At 35.3% G+C, this 25645-nt stretch overlaps 1 pseudogene; it reads left to right on the top strand.

Moving 5' to 3' along the window:
- Nucleotides 1-25645, top strand: part of LOC121487522 — a 128843-nt pseudogene that overhangs the window by 33476 nt on the left and 69722 nt on the right.

Raw genomic sequence — 25645 nt, 5'->3', positions numbered from 1 at the left:
CCTAGTATTTATTTAGTGTTCATTGTGTACCCAGGACTGAGTTAGGTGCTGTGGGAAACACACACAAATGACATGGTCTCTATTATCAAGGTTTTTGAAGTTGATGAATGACTCAAGTATAAGTTATATGAAAAATAAACAGTTTTTCTTTCCTTTTTTTTTAGATTGACAATATGATTACTTGACCAATGATAGACATTCCAATACTCAGGGAGGTCAGGAAATTAGGAGATCACAGAATTGATTATGGTTCTCTCCCTAAGATTCAGTTCTCAGACTTGTCTTATTTCCTCCCTCAGGAAAACCATCATTTCTTATTAACTGCAACAATTCCATTTTAAGAGTATTTTGGTTGGAAAGAACAGTAACCAACTCTAAATGGCTAAATCTAGAATTGCTAGATGAAATACAGGTTACTTAGTTAAAAGTGAAATTCAGACTGTTAAGAAACATTACAACACACCCAAAATGAAGTTGCTTAGGCTAAGCCTCAAATTATCAATCCAAGACTTAATTACAATATCAGCTCTCCCTGAAATGGAATCTTAAATCAGTCAATCAAGAATCATCTGATCAACACTAGTCAAGTAACCCACCTGCCTGATAGACCCCCGTCATCTCCTAAAGGACAATAAATTTGCAATAACCAACCCACTTTTTTTTTGGCTGATATAACTTCCTTGTTCCTGTTTCCATCTGCTTATAAAAGTCTTTCATTTTGTACAACTCCTCAGACCTCCTTTCTATCTACTAGATTGGATGCTGCCTGATTTGAATTGATTTTTGTTCAAGTAAACTCAAAATTTTCAATGTGCCTCAGTTTATATTTTAACAAGATAAACAACTATTACAGGTCTTTCCCTTAAAAGTACAATTATTAGGATGTCTAACCGTTTATTAATAAGATATACGATGTCTCCAAGAATTCAAAGAGCAAAGCTCTATCTTGACCTCAAAAGTAGACTGAAATAGTGTTTCAGGGCACAGAATCCTCTTTCTCTGTCCCCCAACTCTGTTTCTCTTTATACATGTTTTATTCTTTGCTTTCACTCCGGGCAAGCTTTCTTGGTTTACCAATGCCTATCATAGACATCACTGGCTATTTGGATTTCTTTTTTTTAGGGGCATCAGCTATGCTGGTCCTGAAACTGCTTGGTTCCAGCTCCAAATTTGTGGGAAATATATTGATTGGCCGAGCTTTTGTTAGTTGTCCAAAGTTCAAGCAATCAAATATAATGTGAGATTAATGACATATTTTACAAATCCTGTAAAATCATGTGTGTCTATTTTCATAAAAGTTATGATGACAAAAGAGAAGACTGGTCACAAAAAAAACTGCTGTCCATTACAACCTTGCTAAATCAGTGAACCAGTAACATACATCACTTTAAGATCTTTTTTTTTTTAATTTTTTTTTAATTTTTATTTATTTATGATAGTCACAGAGAGAGGGAGAGAGGCAGAGACATAGGCAGAGGGAGAAGCAGGCTCCATGCACCGGGAGCCTGATGTGGGATTCGATCCCGGGTCTCCAGGATCGCGCACTGGGCCAAAGACAAGCGCCAAACTGCTGCGCCACCCAGGGATCCCACTTTAAGATCTTTTAAATCTCTACTTGCTAAAATAATTTACCTTGAAGTCGTTATCTTAAAATCACAATTAAAATCTGTATCTTTTTTATTAAAAGTAGCATTTCCATTCAACTTATTTTTGTGTGTATGTGACATTATCACACTCCTCTATTGTCTTGAAGTCATTATTGATTCTTTCCCCTTATCTCTGCTTTTTCACCTCTAGTCAATTTCCAAAATCTATTAATACTTCCAGCATAGTATCTTTTAAATTTGATTCTTTTTTCTTTTACATATTATTTAATTCTCTAATGCCACTTGTATCTTCATCGCTTATTTATTAATCATTTATATTGTGTAACAAGTCTTCCAGGTTCCTGTTGTTTCAAAATACTCAGCACAAGGAGTAGTTTAAGATTCTTTTGTTATTTTTTTTAAGAAAAGTTTTTAAAAATCATCTTCTCTAATCCAAGAATAGGTTACCACCATCTATAGACTCTGGGATGGTGAACAGAATTACTTGTTTTGAAGACTTAGTGCCTAAATGTAGAATGAGTACCTAAATCCATTCTTTCCTACTTCATAGGGTTGTTGCCAAGATTAGATGCTTCCAAATATACTGCTTATGGGTATCAGCATCTTATTTATGATCTTTAAAATGGTATCTGTTAATATCAATATTCAACCTTTCAACCAAATGCTCTAAATTGCTTGCCAGCCATGTTCCTTATTCATAAATGTATAGAATCAGAATTCTCATAGTAGAGAGGGGTCATGACAGTTTTGAACATCCTAAAACCAGAAGCCCTCCAGAAACTACACGTCATTGGTTCCTTCATCTTGTTAAAAGGTGCTCAATAAAAACAGACGTGATTCATCAGATTCCACAAATTGTGTGTTTCTCTAGTATGTTCATTTTTATTCTATTAAATCAATTTCAATGAATTTCCAAGACAAACTGTCCATCAGTAAATGAAGAGAAGAGGCAAGTTTAGTTGGAAAATAATCACTTCAACTCTCATGAAAAGATACCATCACAGTGTTCCAAGGATTAATTAAAAAAGAGGGAATAAACTTTTGAGTTAAAAGACAAATATATTCTAACATATACTGAGTGAAACCTCATTTTGCAATGCAATTAGATCAAATGTGTACTCATTGTCCTTGACAAAGTAGTGACAATACGATACATCTATAACTGCTTTCGATTTCCTAGAAAGATATTGTCGTTGTGTAAAAATAGTAATAGTAGTATAATATAAGCAGCAGTAACACTGATAATAATAGTTGTATAGTTAGTATACCTGAAAAATAATAAAACAATCTGTGGATGCCAATTGGTACAAAAAATTATAAATGATATAGCCATTTCACCTACCTTCATGGAAATTTGATAGGATTGACCTCATTCCCAGAGACGGGTTCTGGTTGACCTAAGCCAGTCTAGGTAATCTCATCACTTCTATGGTATGCACAGTGAAGGTCTATGCCAATCACTGTATGACACTCTTCATAGAGAGACGGTCAGCAAGCTTCAATGGTAGACAATCAGCCTGATACCTAGAAACACACTTGATGATTATGGAATTTGACTTTCTCTCCCTATACTCCCTGGAGATTTTTGAGAAAGGAGGTGGGTCAATTTACTACTGGCAGCCACTTTGTAACCTAAGAACAACAAGTTGAGGATGAGGTTGGCATTCAGAGGATGGCAGGGACGGTGAGAAAATAATAGAGTTATACATAAAGCTTTGATAAAATAGGGCCTAAATTTTTAAATCTTACACTTTATCAATGTGAGCAAACAGCTACCCCTTTTGTTTAAGCTAGTTTGATAAAGATTTATTATTACCTGCAATGACAAACATCTACATTAACATATATAAGTAGATCACTATATTTCACAAGATATTTATATAGGTTTTATTCATCTTGATCCTGTATAGAAATCTGTGAGCTAAATGTTTAGATATTATTATATTCATATTATTATTATTATTGTCCTTATTTTATTGATGAGAATTTAGAGGTTCAAAGATATTGTAAAATTTTACCAAAATTTGAAGAACGTCTAGGGTTCTTCTGAGGCCCAGGATTTTGGAATTTCATCACAATGTTATAATGAAGGAAATTACTAAATTGAGTAGTAAGGACATCATTTTTTTTAAGTTTTTATTTTAATTCCAATTAGTCAACATACAATGATATATTAGTGTTATATTAGTGTACAGTATACTAAATCAACACTTTCACACATTACCCAGTGCTGATCACCAGTGCACTTCTTAATCCTATCACATATTTCACCCATCCCCCCACCTACATCCCCTCTGGTAACCATCAGTTTATTCTCTATAGTTGAGAGTCTGTTGGTTTCCCTTGCTCTCTGTCTCTATTTTCCCCTTTGTTCATTTGTTTTGTTTCTTAAATTCCACATATGCATGATATCATATGGTATTTGTCTTTCTCTGATTGATTTATTTCACTTAGTATTATACTCTCTAGCTCCATTCATGTCATTGTAAATGGCAAGATTTCATTCTTTTTACGGCTGAATAATATTCCATATATATATATATACATATATATATATATATATATATATATATGAGAGAGATTTGTAAATATAGATATATTAGATATATCTATATTTGCAAATACAGAAATATATCTTTATCCATTCATCTATAGGTGGACACTTGGGCTGCTTCCATAATTTGACTATTGTAAATAATGCTGCAATAAACATAGGGGTGCATACATCCCTTCAAATTAATGTTTTCATATTTTTTGGGTAATTAGTAGTAATTAGTAGTGTGACTCCTAGATCGTAGGGTAGTTCTATTTTTAACTTTTTGAGGAGCCCCCATACTGTTTTCTACAGTGGTAGCACCAGTTTGCTTTCCCAACAGTACACGAGTCTTCCTTTTTTTCCACATCTTCACCAACAGCTGTTGTTTCTTGTGTTGTTGATTTTTAGCCATTCTGACAGGTATGACATATCTCATTGTAGTTTTGATTTACATTTCACAGTGATGTTAAGCATCTTTTCATATGTCTGTTGGTCATTAGGATGTCTTCTTGCAGAAATGTCTGTTCATGTCTTCTGCCTATTTTTAATTGGATAATTTGTTTTGGGGGTGTTGAGTTGTATAAAGTCTGTATCTTGGATACATTTACCAAATGTCATTTGCAAATGTATCTTGGATACATTTACCAAATGTCATTTGCAAATACCTTCTCTCACTCCAAAGGTTGCCTTTTAGTTTTGTTGATTGCTTCCTTTTCTGTGCAGAAGTTTTTAATTTTTGTGTAGTCCCAATATTTTATTTTTGCTTTTGTTTCCCTTCTCTCAGGACACATACTTAGAAAAAAAGTTGCTATGGCTCATATCAAAGAGATTACTGCCTGTATTTTCTTCTAGGATTTTGGTGGTTTCCTGTCTCACATTTAGGTCTTTAATCCATTTTGAATTTATTTTGTATATGGTGTAAGAAAGTGGTCTGATTTTATCCTTTTACATATTACTGTCCAGTTTTCCCAGTACCATTTGTTAAAGAGACTGACTATTCCCATTGGATATTCTTTCCTGCTTTGTCAAAAACTGACCATACAATTGTGGGTTTATTTGGGGGTATTCTATTCTATCCTATTAGTCAATATGCCTATTTTTGTGTCAATAACATACAGTTTGATTACTATAGCTTTGTGATGTAACTTGAAGTCTGGAATTATGATTCATGCCTTAGCTTTACCTTTCTTTTTCAAAATTGCTTTGTCTAGTCAGGGTCTTTTGTGGCTCATACAAATTTTAGGATTGTTTGTTATAGTTTGTGAAAAATGTTATTGGTATTTTTATTGCTATTGTATTAAATGTGTAGATTGCTTTTGGTAATATAGACATCTTAACAATATTTGTTTTTCCAGTCCATGAGCATGGAATGTCTTTGGGTCATCCTCAATTTTTTTCATCATCGTTTTGTAGTTTTCAGAATACAGGTCTTTCACCTTGTTGGCTAGGTTTATTCCTATGTATCATGTTATTTTTTGGTATAATTGTAAATGCGATTGCTTTCTTAATTCCTCTTTCTGTTGCTTCACTATTGGTGTAGAAATGCAACATATTTCAATACATTGATTTTGTATTCTGTAATTTTACTGAATTTATCAGTTCCAGCAGTTTTTTGGTGGATTCCTTTAGGTTTTCTATATAGTATTATGTCATCTGCAAATAGTGAAAGTTTTACTTCTTGCCAAATTGGGTCCCTTTTATTTCTTTTAGCTGTCTAATTGCTGTGGTTAGGACTTCTAGCAGTATATTGAATATAATTGGTGACAATGGATATCTAAGTCTTGTTCCTGGTTTTCCCCCACTGAGGTTAATGCTATCTGTGGGTTTTACATATAAGGCCTTTAAAAAAAAAAGATTTATTTATTTATTTTAGAGAGAGAGAAAGGGAGGGAAGGACAGAGAGTCTCAAGCAGACTCATGCTCAGTGTGGAGCCCAATGTGGGGCTCAATCTCATAACCCAAGTCAAAAACCAAGAGTTGGACTCTTTTTTTTTTTTTTTTTTTTTTTAAGAGTTGGACTCTTAACTCACTGCATCACCCAGCTGCCCTCATATAAGGTCTTTATTGTGTTGAGGTATATTACCTCTAAATATACTTTGTTGAAGGTTTATATTATGAATGGGTGTTGTACTTTGGCAAATGCTTTTTCTGTGTCTAATGAACTGATCACATGGTTCTTATCCTTTCTCTTGTTGATGTGGTGTATCACATTGATTATATATATATATATATATATATATATATATATATATATATACTGAACCGCCATTAAAACCGAGGAATAAATCTACTGGTGACACCCAAAAGGTTATAAAAAGCAGAGGGCAACATTCTATTGGTAAGTTTATTTAACCAGTGAATTGGTTAGGTCCTTCTGGGCAAGAATGAGAAGTGTGAGACTAAAATGTAGGAAAGAGAAGGGAAGTGATGGATCCCATCAGCATTCTGTGGGACTGTGAAGTCTCTAGAGTAAATCCTTAACGTGGCTTTGTCCCTAATCTGTGTGTTTTGTCACTATTTTTAGTAACACATGTATGTCTCACATTTTTCCAAAATGATCAAAAGGGCTTTCAGTTAGCCTTGTACCTTTCTGTCAAGAAGAAAGTCTTAGATAAACTCATTAATGCTGAAGCATTAGGGGCTTAATTAAAATGCAAATCCTAACCAGAAAGATTTGCATTTCAATGAAGAAGAATGAAGGGGATGATACTTACCTTAAAGGAATAAAGCAGTACTTGTGGTATTTCAAGTATCAGGAATATTATTTTGGGGCAAGGATGTATTATCATCACTTTAAAAACCATACTATTAGATAACTAACTTACTGCTTAACTCTTTGTAAAGTCCACCAGAAAAGGGGGGTATTATCACGTAGGGACCAGGGTTTTAGTACTGTCAATGCACAAATATAGAGATATTGTTAGAGCCACAGATGTGTATGTGGACAGAAAGAGAGTTTAAAGGTACCAGCTATGTATATGATTCCAGGTTATCAGCTAATGGCAGGAAATTAAATGGGTTTAGAAGATTGGAAGTCACCTATTATGTCAATTATATTTTGACAATATCTAAGGTTTGTATAAGTAAGCAACATTTATAATACACATATATACAATTTTAATGAAATATTACAAACCTACTGAAAGATACAGCAAGTACAATTTACCCATAATTTCTATTTTCTTCAATTTTTTTCTAAAGAACTAGACACAATATGTTTTTTATGTTCCTATTTAACCCTCCTCAAGATAACAACTGTTAAGATTTTTAAATTTATTCTTTGCTTATTTTTATAATATTACTACATGCTTATGTATAAATAACAATATTTACTAGTATTCTTCAGATTTTTAAAAGATTTTATTTATTCATTTGAGAGAGAGCTGGGAGGTAGGGGGAGAGGAATAAGCAGACTCCCCACTGAGCAGGGAGCAGGACACAGGGCTCAATTCCAGGACCAGGAGACCATGACTTGAGCTGAAGGCAGATGCTTAATGATGTGAGCCACCCAGGTGCCCCTAGTATTCTTCAGATTTTTTATTTATTTTTATTTTTTTTAGATTTTATTTATTTATTCATGAGAGAGAGAGAGAGAGAGAGAGAGAGAGAGAGGCAGAGACACAGGCAGAGGGAGAAGCAGGCTCCATGCAGGGAGCCTGATGTGAGACTCGATCCCGGGACTCCAGGATCACACCCTGACCCGAAGGCAGGCGCTAAACCACTGAGCCACCCAGGGATCCCCCAGATTTTTTAAATACAGAAATCCTGTCCTATTAAACATATCATTCAGCTACTATTTTTTTTTTTGCTATTTGTTTTTATTCTATCACATGAGTATGTTATAATTTTTACATTGGTTCTCCTGTTTTTGGATATTTAAATTGTTCTACCATTTTATAATAATGACAGATGCTATAGTATATATTCTTATGTTCATCATCGTGTGTCACTATGCAGGAGTCTCCAAGAATACCCAGGTAATTGCACCAATTATACTTCCTTCTGTGAGTGTAAGAGTTTCTCTCTCCATATCTTTACCAACATTTCTTGCTTGTATAGTGTACATATATATTTATACTTTTCCAATCTAATTAGGGTAAAACAATTTTAATTTGCATTCCTTGATTACTAGTGCAGTTGAATATCTACTGTGTTTATGGATGTTCTTGTTTCCTCTTTTGAATAGTCTATTTAAAAAGTGCTTCAATTTTTCCCTCATTATCTGTCTTTTCATTTTTATTTTGTGGGAGCTCTTCAGTTACACAGTTAAAAAAATCTTCTCAAGATAATCGCTTAAAAGTTTTTATTTTATTTAAGATGGCTTTATAGCAAATTTTTCAAATTTTAATATAATCAAATAGATCAATCTTTTACTTCATAGTATGCTTTTTCTTTGCTAAGAAATTCTTTCCTACCTCAAAATCCTAAAGATATTCTGATGCATTTAGTAAATATTTGTTAAATTACTCTATGTCTGGCATTGATCTTAGTGATGTCCAGTGATAAAGCAGACTCAGTACCTATCTTCAAGAAGCTTACATTCCAGTTAGGAGAGAGGGACAAGAACAAATAAACTATGATAACTTGATAATTCAGGTTTTAATTAAAAAAGCAAAGCAGAACAGATTATAAGCAATGATAGGAGCCTTATTTTAGGAAGGACAGTCAAGAAAGGAATTTCAGAGGAAGTAATGATATGTAAGAATCCATCTGAGTGAGGAAAATAAGTGAACTAAGGTAGTATAAAGTATTCTAGACAGAGAGAATAGTAAGGGGAAATGTCTTGAGACTGGAGCAAGCCTGGCATGATCAACAGATACTAGTCTTTTTTTTTAAAAAAAAAGCCTTGACCCGTACTGCAATAGTCTGAATGCTTATGTGACCCCTACCCTCACCAAATTCAAATATTAAAACTTTAACACTTGGATGATAGTATTAAGAGCTGGTGCCTTGGAAGGTAATTAAGTCATGAAGGTAAAGCCCTCATGAATGAAATTAGTACCTTTACAAAGACCCACCAGGGAAATTACTGGTCCCTTCCGTCCTGTGCAGATAGAGTGAAAAGTCTGCAACCTGGAAGAAGGCCTTCACCTAACCATACTGGCACCCTGATCTTAGACTTCCAGCCTCCAGAACTGTAAGATATAGAATTTTGTTGTTTATAAATGCTGAAAGACAAAATTCAACTTAGTAAAATTTATAGATCTTATTGGCTTTATTGAATGTTCCATGAATTAGGCATCATCCCACTGAGCACAGAGCTCTGGAGAGATGTACAAAATGGGCAACTTTTAGAGGCAGAAGGCAGAAAGACAAGAAAAGTGAGTGACTTTGTTTTCTTTGAGGGATGGAAGGAGCCTATGAGGCAGATGACCTCACTAATGCTGACCAGGAAATTCCAGATTTACTGTTTAAAGATTATATCCCTAGGAGAGGTTGAAACTGCAGTTAGGTTAATTATGAAGTCTTGGTTTGCTGGCCTGGGGTTTGATTGTGGGCTTGTTGTCTGTCTGCCTGTCTCTCTTTTAACAAAACGCACCCAGTTTTTAGTATTTTTGTTACAACAGTTCAGGTGGACTGAGGCACACATAGTTTTTGCACATACACTCAGAGTTTCAGCCTCAGCAGGCAACAGGTTTTCTTTAACATAGATCATGATTTTCCGTGTCTGTGATGTCATAAACATAAACTTTTATATGGTCTTCTTTCCATCCCACTCCACTTGCAGAATAAAGTTCATTTATTCATACATTTGTTCATTCTAAAGTCTACTATTTGTTAAGTAACTCATCAATAAAACTTTAATTTTTGTAATCTTCCAACCTCTTCCAAGAAGAGATACAATCTCTTCTTTGCATCTGCACAGGTTTAGCAAATATCTAATGACACTTATATTCTTTTTTTTTGCCATATTTCTTTTCCTTTTTTAATATCTGTGCTTGGTGTACTGCCCAGAAATTTGGTGCTTAACATGTAATTAAACTGAATTCATCACCAATGCAATAGGGGCTGGAATCAGTACTAGAGCAGTATCCTTGATTCCTCCATTCATAGAAATTTCGAGGTCATAGTTGCTCCACTCAAGGTGGAGCAAGGCTGCTCCACTAGTCTGCATTTCTACCCTGTTTTAAGCAGTGTTTCTCAGTGTTGATGTAAATATTGCATATATGTGTGGTGTGTATACTGTTTCCTTAGGTATTATATCAGATCTTTCTAACTGTATTTATCTGATTTTTTTGTTGCTATTCTTGGAAAAAAAAGACCCATATGTTAAGATATCAAATTAATGTTGCATTTTGGGAGAAAAGATGAGAATTCCCTCCTTTGACCACTCTATTTAAAGTACGTGCTTGCTTTTTCACACTCCAAGACATTTTCCTATATTGTTTAATTTCTGTATTTTAATTTTGACCATAGTATTTAAAGCTCATTTAATTTTTAGAGAAAAAGATGTTTAATCTCCCACAGCCTCAATATTTTCATGTGTAAATATGGAAATAACAACTTTGTACAGAAGTTATCTTCTTGCATTAAATAATATATCAATAAAATACCCAGAAGTGTCTGATACATTGTATCATTGGCTAAATGTTAATACTCTTCCCTTTCTATGCTTCCCCAAGGAAACTTGCTCATATTCACACAAGGGCAACTACAGTGTGAATAAATGTGGAGAGAAAAAGACAAGCCAAAGCTTTATGACGAACAGCCGTAACTTCAATCTTGCAATAAGCATCACCCAGGCATCTGTACTGCATATTGTACCCCAGGCAGACAGAGAACACGTTGAGCCACTGAAGACTTTAGGAAATTTGTTTACCTGATTTGATCTGCAATTAATTATGCTGGATCTGCTGCCCCTTTCCTCCTAAGAGGAGCTGGGTAGCCATATTATGAACTATATTCCATTTGTCAGAGGACCTGCCACCTTGCATTTTGTTTCACCTGGGGAAAGGATTTGGCACCAGTGACCCATATTCCCAGGCACATCTCGGGGCTCTACTCAGTATAGATTCACCATGGAGTACTCTCTATTTCTGCTGACTAAGTCCTAAATACTGCTTTCTGCAATTTGATTAGGCATCATTTAGCTTGACAACAGCTTCACAGATACCTCAGGAGGCTATCCTACCTTAGGATTTCTATACTGAATTATAGGCCACTACAACATTAGAAATCCAACATAAGTCTCTTTTGTCCATTGTACATACTACCTCCTTCTATTTTACACAGCTCTGTGGTATTTAAATTCTGGCTTGTCTTCTAGTTAAGAACCTTGGATTTTTGCCTTAGGTGGAATTGAGCATATTGTTGCAGGAGTTTCTTAGTTTGGCTGCCTTTCTTGGCCTTTCTAAGCTACAGAATAAGAACCTCAAAGCCTAAATTTATCATAAATTGTGCTGATGACTTAGCTGTTTATGTCATTTAATAAGAAGTCAAGGGAGATTTTAAATTTGCCTTACTAAGAATCATGTATTAAAGCAGTTTCTTCTTCTGTTAGTTTTGCTGATCCTCTAAAGAGTTCTTTGATTTTGGACTGGATTGAATTTATATAATTTCCCCCAAGGGAGTCAGGTGAATGCCAGTTATGTGGCTAGGGTCAGGAATTAGGTTTCTCTGCTGGCAAACATGAGGGAAACAAAGTATCTTCAGAGATGATGGGGGACACTGAATGCAACCACAGCAAAGTCCAAAGGGGAAAATGAAGCCAAATTTGCTAGTAAAAGCAGAACTAACAAGTCTTGCAAGGGTAGAGGCTGGAATTCTGGTCTACACAGAGGATATAAAGCTTCTTGAGTTCTGGTGAAGAAAGAATTATAGAAAAAAACAGGTCAGAAATAGTTGGAGAGGGAAAGTGAGGTGGAAGTGGGGACAGACTTGAGTTTTGCTGTCACTGCTTTGCCTGGCCTGGCCCATTACACTAGGGACAAACTGGACACATCTAAGCAACTGTCCACAGATGAGTCAATTTAAAAAGAATGAATTTTCACAAATAGGCACGGCATGTAAGTGTACATACTCAGATGGGAGATACTCACTTAGAGGAGGGTGTGAAATGCTCTAAATTTTCTGCTGTCAAAGAGACCTTAGGGTAATGGTTATCTTGTTTGCCTATTAGAATCATCAGTGGAGTTTTAAAAAAATATATTGATTCCTGGGTCTCTCCTCAAAATATTCTGCTTTAATTGGTGTGCCGTGCAGACTGGACATCCCTGAGTGTTAAAGCTTCTTAGGCGATTCTAAAATGCAGCCAACTTTGTGAGCTCTGATCTGGAAGCAAGCCTCACTCAGAATAATCTAGTGTTGCAAGAGAACAAACCTCTGCAGGGAAGAATCACACTGTCTTTGGTGAAGATATAAATTTTAAAGATATAAATTTTATCATGTTTTTCACATAGCCAAATAGCCCTCAGGCTCTCAATCAGTTTTAATCTAACAGATATATTTCAGGCAATATTAAGTAGATCAATAGTCTATCCTGATTCAACTAACTGGATAATTATTCAGTTGTTCAATTCGCTAGACAGAATCTTAAGCCATATAGAAGAGAGGCTATATTTTTAAAAGATTGGTAATGTGCAATGATGAAAAAGAAATTACTGAGAGCCTATTTTTTTAATTGATTACTATGACAAAATGATGAAGCTTAGACTTTTTTTTTTAATACTCATCACATCTTGTTCCCATGTCCTAGAAATATTCTAACCCAGAAAAGTTCATGGGTTTGAATTGCTCAATTATGAAAGACAATGAAGTGAAGACAACATCATATAGCTCATTTCCCTCTCATCATGTCTTTGAAGACTGGAATCAGCAGAAATGAAGACTCCACAGCCTTTCCTGTTTTAATACATGAATCTTACTTTCACTGAGTTTCCTTACAAAGGTCCACACTGAGGGGGGTACTTGATGGGATGAGCACTGGGTGTTATACTAGATGTTGGCAAATTGAACTTAAATGAAAACAAATGTAAAAACAAAACAAAAACAAAAACAAGGGTCCAGCAATGATGTTCAGGTCCTCATCACCAAACAAATGAGTAGTTGATGCATTTTCCATTCAGTAAAATGTCATTAATTTAGGAGACAGCATGACAGAATTGGTCTATACTCTGGAGAACTGAATTCTGGTAACAGCTAATATCACTAAAGTAACTTTGACTAGATTCCTTAATCAATCAAAGTCTCATTTTCCAAAATGGGGACAAATAAGACTTGTCCTACCTATCTAGCAAGTTCCTGCTAACACCAAAACTATAGAGCTGTAACCATTGAAGGCTTTGGTCTACAGTTGGTTTTATTCCATTCACTGCTCATTTCCTCTGTGCTAGGCATTATTTCATCTGGGAATTTGTAGAAGAATAAGATACAGCTGAAAAATTTTTAAATTTTATACTTGTGATTACCATAGAAGAATGAGACAGTCCACATTTTGGAAAAGTTTCTAATCATGATCTGCAGTGTAAACCATATCTAATCTTTGTCCCAGCCTAACTGGGAGAGGAAATTAGTCCCAGAACCCCAATTCCCACCAGCAGATAAACCCTAGAATTCATCTTTGTAGCCTTCAATCCTCTACCTAGTAAGTCCAGGGTGTATTCCTTCATGTCCTCAACCCACTAATATATTCTTTAACTCAATCACGTGAACTAGGTTTGTAAAAGCAATTATCTCTTCTGTCCTATGTGGCATTCTAGTTCTCTACTGGGATGAAATTATTTCCCAAAGTTTCAGCCCCATGACATAGGACCCTGATCATCAGACTAGCATCTACTGCTAAACTATCTCCAAGAAATATGGGTGCTATATAATTTGCAAGGTTAAATGAAAAATGAAAACATGAGACTCGTTTGAAAATTATAAAGAAATCAAAGATCACTACAGAACAGCATTAAACTGAGTACTGAGCCCTTCCCAGCACAAAACCCCATTAAACTGTCATGAACCCAATGATGCCTGAATCCTACAACTCAGGCACCACTTTTGGTCCTTTCTAAAAAAAACAAAACAAAACAAAACAAAAAACAAATGTTCTTTTTTTAATAACCCTACAAAGAAATAATGTTACCCATCTAATTGTACATATTCTCATACTTGAAGTGCAAGTTGCCTTGAGGCTAACTTAACTATAGTACTAGAGTTTTTGTTTGCTGAAGCTTCTTGGATCTTGTCCAAGTCCCTCAAACAGAGTAGCTGAAATGTTGATATTCTCTCTAAGGACATGACCTCCCATAGTTAGCTCATGTCTTCTTAGCCCACCATTACCCACTCCCAGTTCTGTAAGGTTAAATACTATCCTCTACTATCAGCTTAAGGTTTCCTAGTGGCATATTACTGTTCACAAAATAAATATGCATAGTAATCATCTCCAACACTCACCCTCTTGCGTAGTTCCTGAAGATTTGCAAGTATCTGGGTATGCAGCAAGCAGCAGGGCAGCTTCCTCATTGAGTAACCAAATGGTTAGGCCCAAGGACTGCAGTGTTTCCACTCCAAGACCTCTAGGAAATGAGACCTTAAAACATTAATACAATGAAGTTTCCACCCACTGAACTGCAGATCGCTTAGACCAGGAGAATTTGGGCCAGAAATAAGGGATTTTTCTCTGATCCAACACAGCCTCTGGGCATTGTGATAGCACTCTTCCTAGAGATCCTTCCTTCCACAAGTGTCCTGGCTCTGACTCTTCTCAAGCCAAGGATGAGCCATGAGGTCACTTTCAGGGATGGAGACCAGATATCCAAAACCCCGAACCCAATTGGCATCTTGTACCCCTGTTTCTTCTCCTCAGAGTTCTTTTCCTGCCAAGTCTTGCATCTATTTCTCCCCCATTCTGAACTTTAAGTCCACGAAAAGGCACCTACGCCTGCCATCCTTCAAAGAAAAAATCAATCAACCAAACAAACAAACCTAAATAAAATAAAAATATTTTGTTCTTTCTCAATGATAATTACGGTTATTAGAAACTTGAATGTCAGAATTTCCTTTTTAAAGAAGGGGCAAGTGTTTTTATTCCCTCCAGGTTAAATCTTCAAATGCAATAGGAAAAAAGTTCCTATTGTATTTTGCTTTTGTTTTGCTAAATGAGCAACAAAACATGTATTTTCTTTTCTTTTAAGATTTTAGTTATTTATTTATGAGAAAAACAGAGAAAGAGAGAGGCAGAGACATAGGCAGAGGGAGAAGCAGGCTCCGTGCCGGGAGCCTGACATGGGCCTCGATCCTGGGATTCCAGGATCACACTCTGGGCCAAAGGCAGGCGCTAAACTGCTGAGCCACCCAGGGATCCCCAAAACATGTATTTTCAAGCCTTACCTCCTCAGTTTACTCTCCAGTCTGCTGAAGCCCAGTGTGCCTTGTAGTCCACGATGGCTCTGATCTGCCTGTAAACATTGATTTGAAGATTAAATGGAATAATATGTATGAAATGATTTTGATAGTGCAACATGTGATAAAAAGGGGTCTAAATGGAATTTTTGTATTGTTCATCTGATACTTGAATAAAACTAACAAGAGAGTAAAATTCTGGAATGTTTTAGAAATGGAACACACACACATACACATATATACATACACACACAAGGAGATAACATTTAGTACAAATGCTTCATTTCTCATGTGCCAAAACTAACAGAGTAGGACTAGAAATTTGTTTTATGACTTCTTACTTCTTTCACCTTGGTGTACTATGTGGTAAAAAGATTTGCTGGGCATAATTGTAAGCAAAAACAAGAGGCCAGAGACTGATTTGCATTTAGGAGCTGTTTCCCTGACAAAATTTTAGGTAGTGTACTGCAAGACTGTAGAAAGGATACAATGTCTGTCTCTTTTGGTGATATTAGAAAATGTTTATAATCAATGCCCACAACAAGTAATTAACTGGAGTTGCAAAATGATGACCTTTTAATTTTCCTATATGAGTCACAGTAACTTCATAAGGAAATGTTTCCCCCACTGCCTCCCTCTACTATTTGATTACCTGGTGGAACAATCCAGAAAAGTATGTAGGAAAGAATGTAGACAAGTCAGAATAAATGTTTGATTTTTTTTCACTTCCTTATCTTTCTCATAAGGTAATTTTAAAAACTGTCATTAGGAGTTCATGGATCTAAACATATTTGAAGAGTTTCAGTAGATTGCAATGATTGTTATTATTACGTTAAAAATATTTTGGGGGGCACCTGGGTGGCTCAGTTGGTTAAGCATTCGACTCTTGATTTCAGGGTCATGAGTTCAGGCTTGATGTTGGGCTCCATGATGGGCATGGAGCCTAATTTAAAAAAAAAAAAAAAAAAAGGAACATTAAAATTTCTCCAAAAAAACTTTTCTCTCTCTCATTCCCCCCTCTCTTTTTTCCTTCTTTCTTTTCTTCCTTCCTTTCTGTCTTCTATTTATTTTCAAGAACTTAGGCAAGTTCATTGCTACTGGGTTGGTTATTGTTACTAGGTCTTTTGAGTGGAAAGAACCAGGCTATATATGTGTATTTTGAGTTGAGATAGATATTTTCAATTCAGGTTCAGAACCACAGGATTTTTAACTTAACTGCTAATTCACATGTTCTTTCTTTCATATAAAGAATTTGGATTATCAGGAGCAATCAGGTTGACAGAATTAGAATATGTAATAATTATACATTATTTCACTTTTCACACACAATAGGCTCTGAATAGCAATTCTACTACTATTACCATTAATAATGATTCTTAAAATATTTTAAAATTTGACTTTTATTTTCGTTGGATTTTTTTGCTTATATTTTTTCCACTCTCTTACCATTTTTTATGGTCACTCTGGGTTAATATTTTCAAGTACACTGGATATTGTTTCTATATGTAGTTTCATATACTACTGGTTCTAGTTCTACTATACTACTGCTATGACTATTTTTCCAGAACTGTTTTCAATTGCAATTATTCTTGGTTATTCATCAAAGTAAGCATATTCTGATGATTATGAAGTCAAAATCTATTATTTATTTCATTAAAATTGTATTTGTTGAAAGTGTAATAGCCTAATAGATTTTAATAGTCTTTTCAAATTATTCTGCATATATCATGATAGTAATTTATATTTATACATTTATACATATAACTTCAAAGTTATTCTAGACAATAGATCTAGAGTACATTTCCTTTAAAATTTACCTAGTACAAATTTTGTCATCTGAACAGATTTCTGATGACACAAAGCCCCTCTACTTTTGTTAGTAGTTTATATAAATGGAATTTGACTACATTTGTAACATTGTTTTTAGGAAGGTTGATACACATTAACGTTTATATTCTCTGTTCTAGTTTCAAAACTGTCCAGCCCCAGTGGGAGCTATAAGGTTTCAAATACTTCAGTTTGAGGAAATCTAATTAGAAGTATGGCTTATGGTCGTGGTTCTTATTTCTTTCACATCCCTAATTTACCTAGGCAACTTCTAAAACATAAAATCTCAGGCAATATTATAAACCCAATGTGTCAGATTCTGTGGGAATACATATTTTGGAAAATGTTCACATGTCATTCTAATGCACAAAATAGTTGAATGCTATGTTTCCAAGGTAGAACAGTTAGTCTGCAACAGATTAAGAAGCTAAATATACCACAACTCAGAGGAAAAGGTATCAGCAATTGGCCTGAAATTTAAGATAGAAGGAGAATGGAGTGAGGCAAGGAGTGAGAATGACAAAACTTAAAAGAATAACTAGTATGGAGCCAACAGTCATTGTGAAAATTCAGGGAGCTGGTCACTTAATTAGGAAAGGTAGTTATATGGTATTAATGCTCTGCCTTCTAGGGGTTCTCATAAAATTCAGGAAAGTAGGGCATATAGATTGCATGAGTGTCAAAATATAACTGTCTAGAGGTCATAGGATATTTTGCTAATCCATCATGAAACTCTTTTCTTGTGAGTTTGGATACTGATTCATAATTGTTACCTTAAAAAAAAGAAACAACAGAAAAAAAAACAAGAAACAGCCCCATAGTTACTTTCAACAGGTTGTAGTTGGCCTGTCAGTCAAGACATATTTGCTATTCTTATTTAGTATTTGAGCATTTATTTATTTTATTAAAAAAAATTATTTATTTATTCATGAGAGACACACAGAGAGAGAGGCGGAGACAAAGGCAGAAGGAGAAGCAGACTCCCGGTGAGAAGCCTGATGCGGGACTCAATCCCAGGACCCCAGGATCAGGACCTGAGCCGAAAGCAGATGTTCAACCACTGAGCCACCCAGGCATCCCAGTATCTGAGCATTTAATGTATACAAGACAGAAGTCTTTAACTCAACCTCAGAGGGGCAACAGCTGGGTAAACTTTGGGTGGCATAAGATATAACTAAGGGATACCATTTGAACAAAGACTCAGGGTGCCGGAGAGAATATCAGACTGCCCTAAAGGCTGAGTTACTTGGTAGGTCAGGTAGCCTGTTGACTATTTTTTTACAGAGGTAGGTATATCCTATTTTGATGCATGAGTTACTCTGAATCAGTGAGAAGTGAGCTGAATCTAGAGAGCCTACATGGAAAGTACATTCATTACACTGAACGTTAAGAGGACATTGGCTATAGAGGACAACTTGTTAGAAAAATTACCACTAGCTATGTGACTATCTATAAGTCACTTAACTTTTCTGAGTTTATAAAATGAAAATTGTATTTGATCTGTGTTTTCAAGCTGGTGCTCCAAGAGTTGCTAAACTGTCATGGGGCTTTCCAGGGGAATTTCAAGCAGAAGCCTAGAAGTCACTTAACCACCCTGCCCCAGCAAAACAAACAACAAGAAAACCAGAAGCATCTCAGTGTTTTTCTTTTTGAAATAGGGATACTAAGAACTGACTGGGTCCAAGGCCAAAGTCTGCACCCCATCCTTGAAATTGATTCACCCCTGCATTCCCACTGAGTTCTTATCACTTACCTTTCATTGACTTAAATCCATGAAGTGAGCAAGGAGGAGTTTAGAAGTGGTTACTCAGGAGGAAAAAAAAATCATTAGAGATAGAAACAGTAATATGTTCAGCTATGGCTCATAGACCTATGTGAAGGATAACTACCCTGACTCATCTGAAATTGGGTAAGTTGAAGAATATGACCTGAAAAAGTACAGGCCACTTTGACACTTCATCCTTTAAGGTTGTCAGTGACAAACAGTTATGCATATCACTTCATGAATCCTGCTTACATAAAAGCCATTTATCATGTAAAATAGTACGTATTTAAATTTATATGTAGAACTTAACAGAAATAATAGTCGAGAATCTTTTCTCAATCTTGCCTTGGAAATGAGAACTACATTTTAATTTATCGGCAAAAGTCTGCAGAATATAATACCAAACACTTCCTTTCCCCTTGTTCAGGACTGAAGCAGCACAAAGAGAGTCATTAGGTAAAGGTCATCAGGAAGCATGCAGTAGGTTTCGTGAAGATACCTAAATGTCAGTCACTAAACTTCAGGCCAAAGATTTCGTATATGAAAAATAAGTTGATATAGAGTGGTCAAAGAGCCTCTTTCTGGTGTGTGGTTATTGGAGCAAATATCTTCATGAAACTTCTAGTTGATCCACATCCTAACTAACACTGGGTATGGTACTAAATTACTGGCATTCTAATTAAGTGTTTAGTGTTAGCTCATTGTGGTTTAAATATGGATTTGCCTAATGATGAATGATGTTACGAATCATTTCATTTGATTATTTGTCATTTGTATATTCATTTTGGTGAAGTGGCTAATCTCTGCTCTATTTATATATTATGCTCTATTTACTTATTATTTATTTTCTTATCTTTGAGATTTAAAAGTGTTTTTAAAATACACTCTACATCTAATTTCTCCCAGCTTGTGGCTTTCCTTTTAATTTTAAGTGCCTTTCAAAGTGGGAAAAATTTAATTTTGATAAGGTTGACTTTATAAAATTTACCTTTAACATATTGCACTTTTTATGATGTATCTGCATAGTCTTTTTATTTTTTTTAAATTTTTATTTATTTATTTTTTTATGTATGATAGTCACACAGAGAGAGAGAGGCAGAGAAGCAGAGACACAGGCAGAGGGAGAAGCAGGCTCCATGCACCGGGAACCCGATGTGGGATTTGATCCCGGGTCTCCAGGATTGCGCCCTGGGCCAAAGGCAGTCGCCAAACCGCTGCGCCACCCAGGGATCCCTGCATAGTCTTTTTAAAGGTTATTTATTTATTTGAGAGAGAGAAAGAGAGAGCACGAGTGAGTAATGGGGAGGGGCAGAGGGAGAAGTAGACACCCCCTGAGCAAGAAGCCATAAGCAGGGCTCCATCCTAGGACTTGGAAATCATGATCTGAGCTGAAGGCAGCTGCTCAACCGACTGAGCCACCCGGGTGCCCCTAAGTAACTATTTTTTTTTTATTTTTATTGGAGTTCAATTTGCCAACATATAGCATATCACCCAGTGCTCATCCCATCAAGTGCCCTCCTAAGTGCCCGTCACCCAGTCATCCCAACCCTCCGCCCACCTCCCTTTCCACTACCCCTTGTTCATTTCCCAGAGTTAGGAGTCTCTCATGTTCTGTCTCCCTCTCTGATATTTCCCATTCATTTTTCTCTCCATTTCCCTTTAATCCCTTTCACTATTTTTTATATTCCCCAAATGAATGAGACCATATAATGTTTGTCCTTCTCTGATTGACTTACTTCACTCAGCATAATACCCTCCAGTTCCATCCACGTGGAAGCAAATGGTGGGTATTTGTCGTTTCTGATGGCTGAGTAATATTCCATTGTATACATAGACCACATCTTCTTTATCCATTCATCTTTCGATGGACACCGAGGCTCCTTCCACAGTTTAGCTATTGTGGACATTGCGGCTATAAATATCGGGGTGCAGGTGTCCCGGCATTTCATTGCATCTGTATCTTTGGGGTAAATCCCCAGCAGTGCAATTGCTGGGTCGCAGAGTAGCTCTATTTTTGACTCTTTGAAGAACCTCCACACAGTTTTCCAGAGTGGCTGCACCAGTTCACATTCTCACCAACAGTGCAGGAGGGTTCCCCTTTCTCCGCATCCTCTCCAACATTTGTTGTTTCCTGTCTTGTTAATTTTCACCATTCTCACTGGTGTGAGGTGGTATTTCATTGCGGTTTCTCTTCAGATTGCATTAATCTTTCACCCTAAGTAATTTTTAACATAAACTCAGAGCGATTTTCTCCTGTTTCCTTCTGTAGGAAATTTAGTTTAATGATCCATTTTGGGTTAATTTTTGTGTATGTTGTGAGGGTTGACTCCATTTTTTCCTTTCGCATATGAATATCTAATTGTTTCAGCAAAGATTATCCTTTCTCCATTGAATAACCTTCAAACTTGCTTAAAAATAGGTTGTTTATATGTTAATCTATTTCTAGATGCTGTATTCTGCTCTGTTGATCCATTTGTCTGTTTTTATAACAATACCACACTGGTCTGATATTTATAGCTTTACAGTAATATTTATAACCAAGGTTGTTTGGGCTCTATCCTAAGTTCTTTGCATTTCTAAATAAATTTTAGAATCTGCTTATCAGTTTCTACATCACAGTGGGGCAGGATATTGAGACTGTATTAAATCTAAAAATTAATCTGAGAAGAATGTCATCATACAATATTGTATCTTCTAAGCCGTAAACACCATTTATCTCCTCATTATTTACATTTTTAATATTTTTGTCTGCCATATTTTGTAGTTTTTACTTCACAAGCCTTGCACATGTTTTTTCAGCTTTAACTCTAAGTAATTGATATTTTGATACTTTCTCTTTTTAAAGGGGTATTTACAAAATTTCAATTTCTGAGTATTCCTTGCTGTTTTATAGAAAAACAATTGGGGATGCCTGGGTGGCTCAGTTGTTGAGCATCTGCCTCCGGTTCAGGACAGGATCCCAGGGTCCTGGATTGAGTCCCGCATCCGGCTCCCCATGGGGAGCCTGCTTCTCTTTCTTGCCTTTGTCTTTGCCTCTCTCTATGTGTCTCTCGTGAAAAAAAATAATATTTTTTTTATTTTTTCTTTTTATTTATTTATTTTTTTTAAAGATCTTATTTATTTATTCATAGACACAGAGAGAGAGTGAGGCAGAGACACAGGCAGAGGGAGAGGGAGAAGCAGGCTCCATGCAGGGAGCCCGACGCGGGACTTGATCCCGGGTCTCCAGGATCACACCCCAGGCTGCAGGCGGCGCCAAACCGCTGCACCACCAGGACTGCCCAAAATCTTTTTTTTTTAAAGAAAAACAATTGACTTTTGTATATTGTTGACCTTGTATTTTCAACATTGCTAAACTCACTAGTTCTAGTAACTTCTTTTATAAATTTATCAGATTTTGAACACAGATAATCATGTCTACAAATAAACAGTTTTAGTTTTTATTTTCCAAATTGGATGTCATTTATTTCTTTTCCTCACCTTATTACACTGGCTGGGACTTCCCTGTGCAAAGTTGAACAGTAGTGATAAGGAGTGCCTAGCTGGCTCAGTCAGTGGAGCAGTCGACTTTTGATCTCAGGGTTGTGAGTTCAAGAGCCATGTTGGATGCAGAGAGCACTTAAAATCCTTTTTTTTTTTAAAGATTTATTTATTTATTTATTTATTTATTTATTTATTTATTTATGATAGACACAGAGAGAGAGAGAGAGAGAGGCAGAGACACAGGAGGAAGAAAAGCAGGCTCCATGCCCGGAGCCCAACATGGGACTCGATTCCGGGACTCCAGGATTGCGCCCTAGGCTACAGGCAGATGCTAAACCACTAAGCCACCCAGGGATCCCCCAAATAAGATTTTAAATTAAAAAAAAAAAAGTAGTGGGCAGCGCGGGTGGCTCAGCGGTTTAGCGCTGCCTTTGGCCCAGGGCCTGATCTTGGAGTCCCAGGATCGAGTCCCATGTCGGGCTCTCTGCATGGAGCCTGCTTCTCCCTCTGCCTGTATCTCTCCCTCACACACACTCTCTCTCTCTTTCTGTGTCTCTCATGAATAAATAAATAAAATCTTAAAATAAAAAAAAAAGAATAGTGATGGGGGCCTTTTTGCCTTGTTTCTAATCTTGAGGTAAACATTCATATTTTACTATTAAATACAATGTTGTCTGTGAGTTTTTCACAGATGCTTTTACCAAACCAAGAAAATTCTCTTCTTAGTTTTCTGAGAGCTTTTAATCAAAAATGGATGTTGAATTTTGTCAAATACTTATTCTTTATAAAGATGATCATGTTTTCTTTATTATTTTGTAAACATGGTGTTACATTGATTAATTAAATTCTTAAAACTAAATGTGCATTCCTGGGAGAAATTCCACTTGTGTCATGATATATTACCCTTTTTATATGTTTTATATTATATATATTTTTACATATTATATTAGTTATAATAATACAATATGTAACAATTTTATATATTGTTGAATTCAATTTTAAATATTCTTTTTTTAAAAGATTGTATTTAATTAAGAGAGAGAGAGAAAGAGCAAGACATGGGGGTGGGGGTCAGAGAGAGACTCCCCACTGAACAGGAAGGCCAATATCAGGCTAGATCCCAGGACCCTGAGATTATGATCTGAGCCAAAGGCAAATGCTTAACCTACTGAGCCACCCAGGTTGCTCAATCAATTTCAAAATTTTCTGAATGATTTTTGTATCTATATTCATAAGGGACATCATTTAGTTTTCTTTAACTTATGTCTTTATCCATTTTATCAGGCAAAACTTGGCTTCATAAAATGAGTTATGAAGGATTCTATTTTTTTTTACATTTTCTTAATAATTTGGGGTAAAACCGCTATTTTAGCTGTAACTACTTGGTAAAATTGACCCGTGGAGTCACCAATGCTTTGAGTTCCTTCAGTGTAGAGGTTTAAACTGCAAATATAATTTGATAAATTAGTGCCTATTCAAATTTTCTATTTCTTCTTTAGTTAATCAGGTTTGGTACTTTGCATCTTTAAAGGATTGCATCCATTTCATTTCAGTTATCAACTTTATTTGCATACAGTTGTTCTTAATGTTTCTTCATTATCATTTAACATTTTTAGTACCTGTCATCTCTCACATTCCTGATTTTAGTATTTGTGACTTTTTTTAGTAATTTTAGTCATTTTTTTAGTAATTTGTAACTTTTTTCCCCCCTCATCAGTCTACCTAGAGGTTTATCAATTTTACTTATCTTCTCAAAGATACAGCTTCTCCTCTCATTGAATTTTCTCTTTTTCTCTTTCCTTTTAATTGGCTTCCATTATTTTTTCTATTTCTTTAGAGTGGAAGCTGAGGTCATTAATCTGAATCCTTACTTCTTTTCTAATATATAGCTATAATAGTGCTATAAGCTTCTAAGTACTTCTTTAGCAGCATTCCACAAATTTTCATGTTATGTCTTTATTTCCTTTAATCTAAAATATATTCTCATTTCTTTTTTTCTCCTTGTGTTATTTAAAGTCTGCTAATTAATTTTCAAATATTAGATAACATTCTAAAGATCTTTCTGAGTTCAAATTATTTCCTTATGGTCAAACAGTGTGTTTTTTTTTTGTGAAATGAAACCTTTAAATTTATTGAGACTTGTTTTATGGCCCAGAATATGGCCTATCTTGGGAAATGTTTGATATATACTTTAAAAATATGTATAAAATGAAATGTTGAAGTTGCTGTTTTGAAATTCATAGTATTTACAGTTGCTATGTCTTCTTGATTAATTGACCACTTCACTATGGTATGGCCATCTTTATTTCTGATAATAGTCTTTACTATGAAACCTACTTTCTTTATATGACCTTGTCATCTTTCTTTGGGATAGTGGTAGCATGATGTATGTATTTCCATCCTTTTACTCTCTAACCTATTGGTGTTTTTATATTTAAAATGTGTTTCTTTTAAATAGATGTGTTTCATTTTTGTTTCTTTAAACCTGAAAAATTCTCTTTTTTTTTAACGATTTAATTAATTTATTCTTGAGAGACACAGAGAGAGGCAGAGACACAGGCAGAGGGAGAAGCAGGTTCCATGCAGTGAGCCTGACATGAGACTCGATCCCAGGTCTCCAGGATCAGGCTCTGGGCTGAAGGTGGTGCTAAACTCCTGAGCCACTCAGGCTGCCCTAAACCTAAAAAATTCTAGCTTTTAGTTATAGTGTTTAAATCATTTGTGTTTAGTGTTAGCTATTGATATGGTTGGGTTTAACCTACAATCTTATTTGTCTTCTATTTATCTCACCTGTTACTTTTTCTTTTTCTCCTTTTCATTAACTTTCCTTCCTTATCTGAAATTTTTTGGGTTAATTAATAATTTAAAAACTAATTATCTTTCATCTCATTCATTGGTTTCATATGCAATAACTCATTGTTTTATTATTTTATTAGTTATTTATCATAAACTATCTTCTTTTAATATTATACTATTTTATGTATAGTATAGGAACTTTACAATAGTTTATTTTTATTTCTCCTCTCTCAGGTTTTATGTACTTGTTATTGCATGTTTTAATTATGTGTATGATAAAGTCTCACACTATATTGCTATTAT

The sequence above is a fragment of the Vulpes lagopus genome, chromosome 1, assembly GCF_018345385.1.
Source record: "Vulpes lagopus strain Blue_001 chromosome 1, ASM1834538v1, whole genome shotgun sequence".
Taxonomy (NCBI): Eukaryota; Metazoa; Chordata; class Mammalia; order Carnivora; family Canidae; genus Vulpes; species Vulpes lagopus.
The sequence above is the reverse complement of the archived record's forward strand: the minus strand, read 5'-3'. Positions and strand labels throughout refer to the sequence as shown.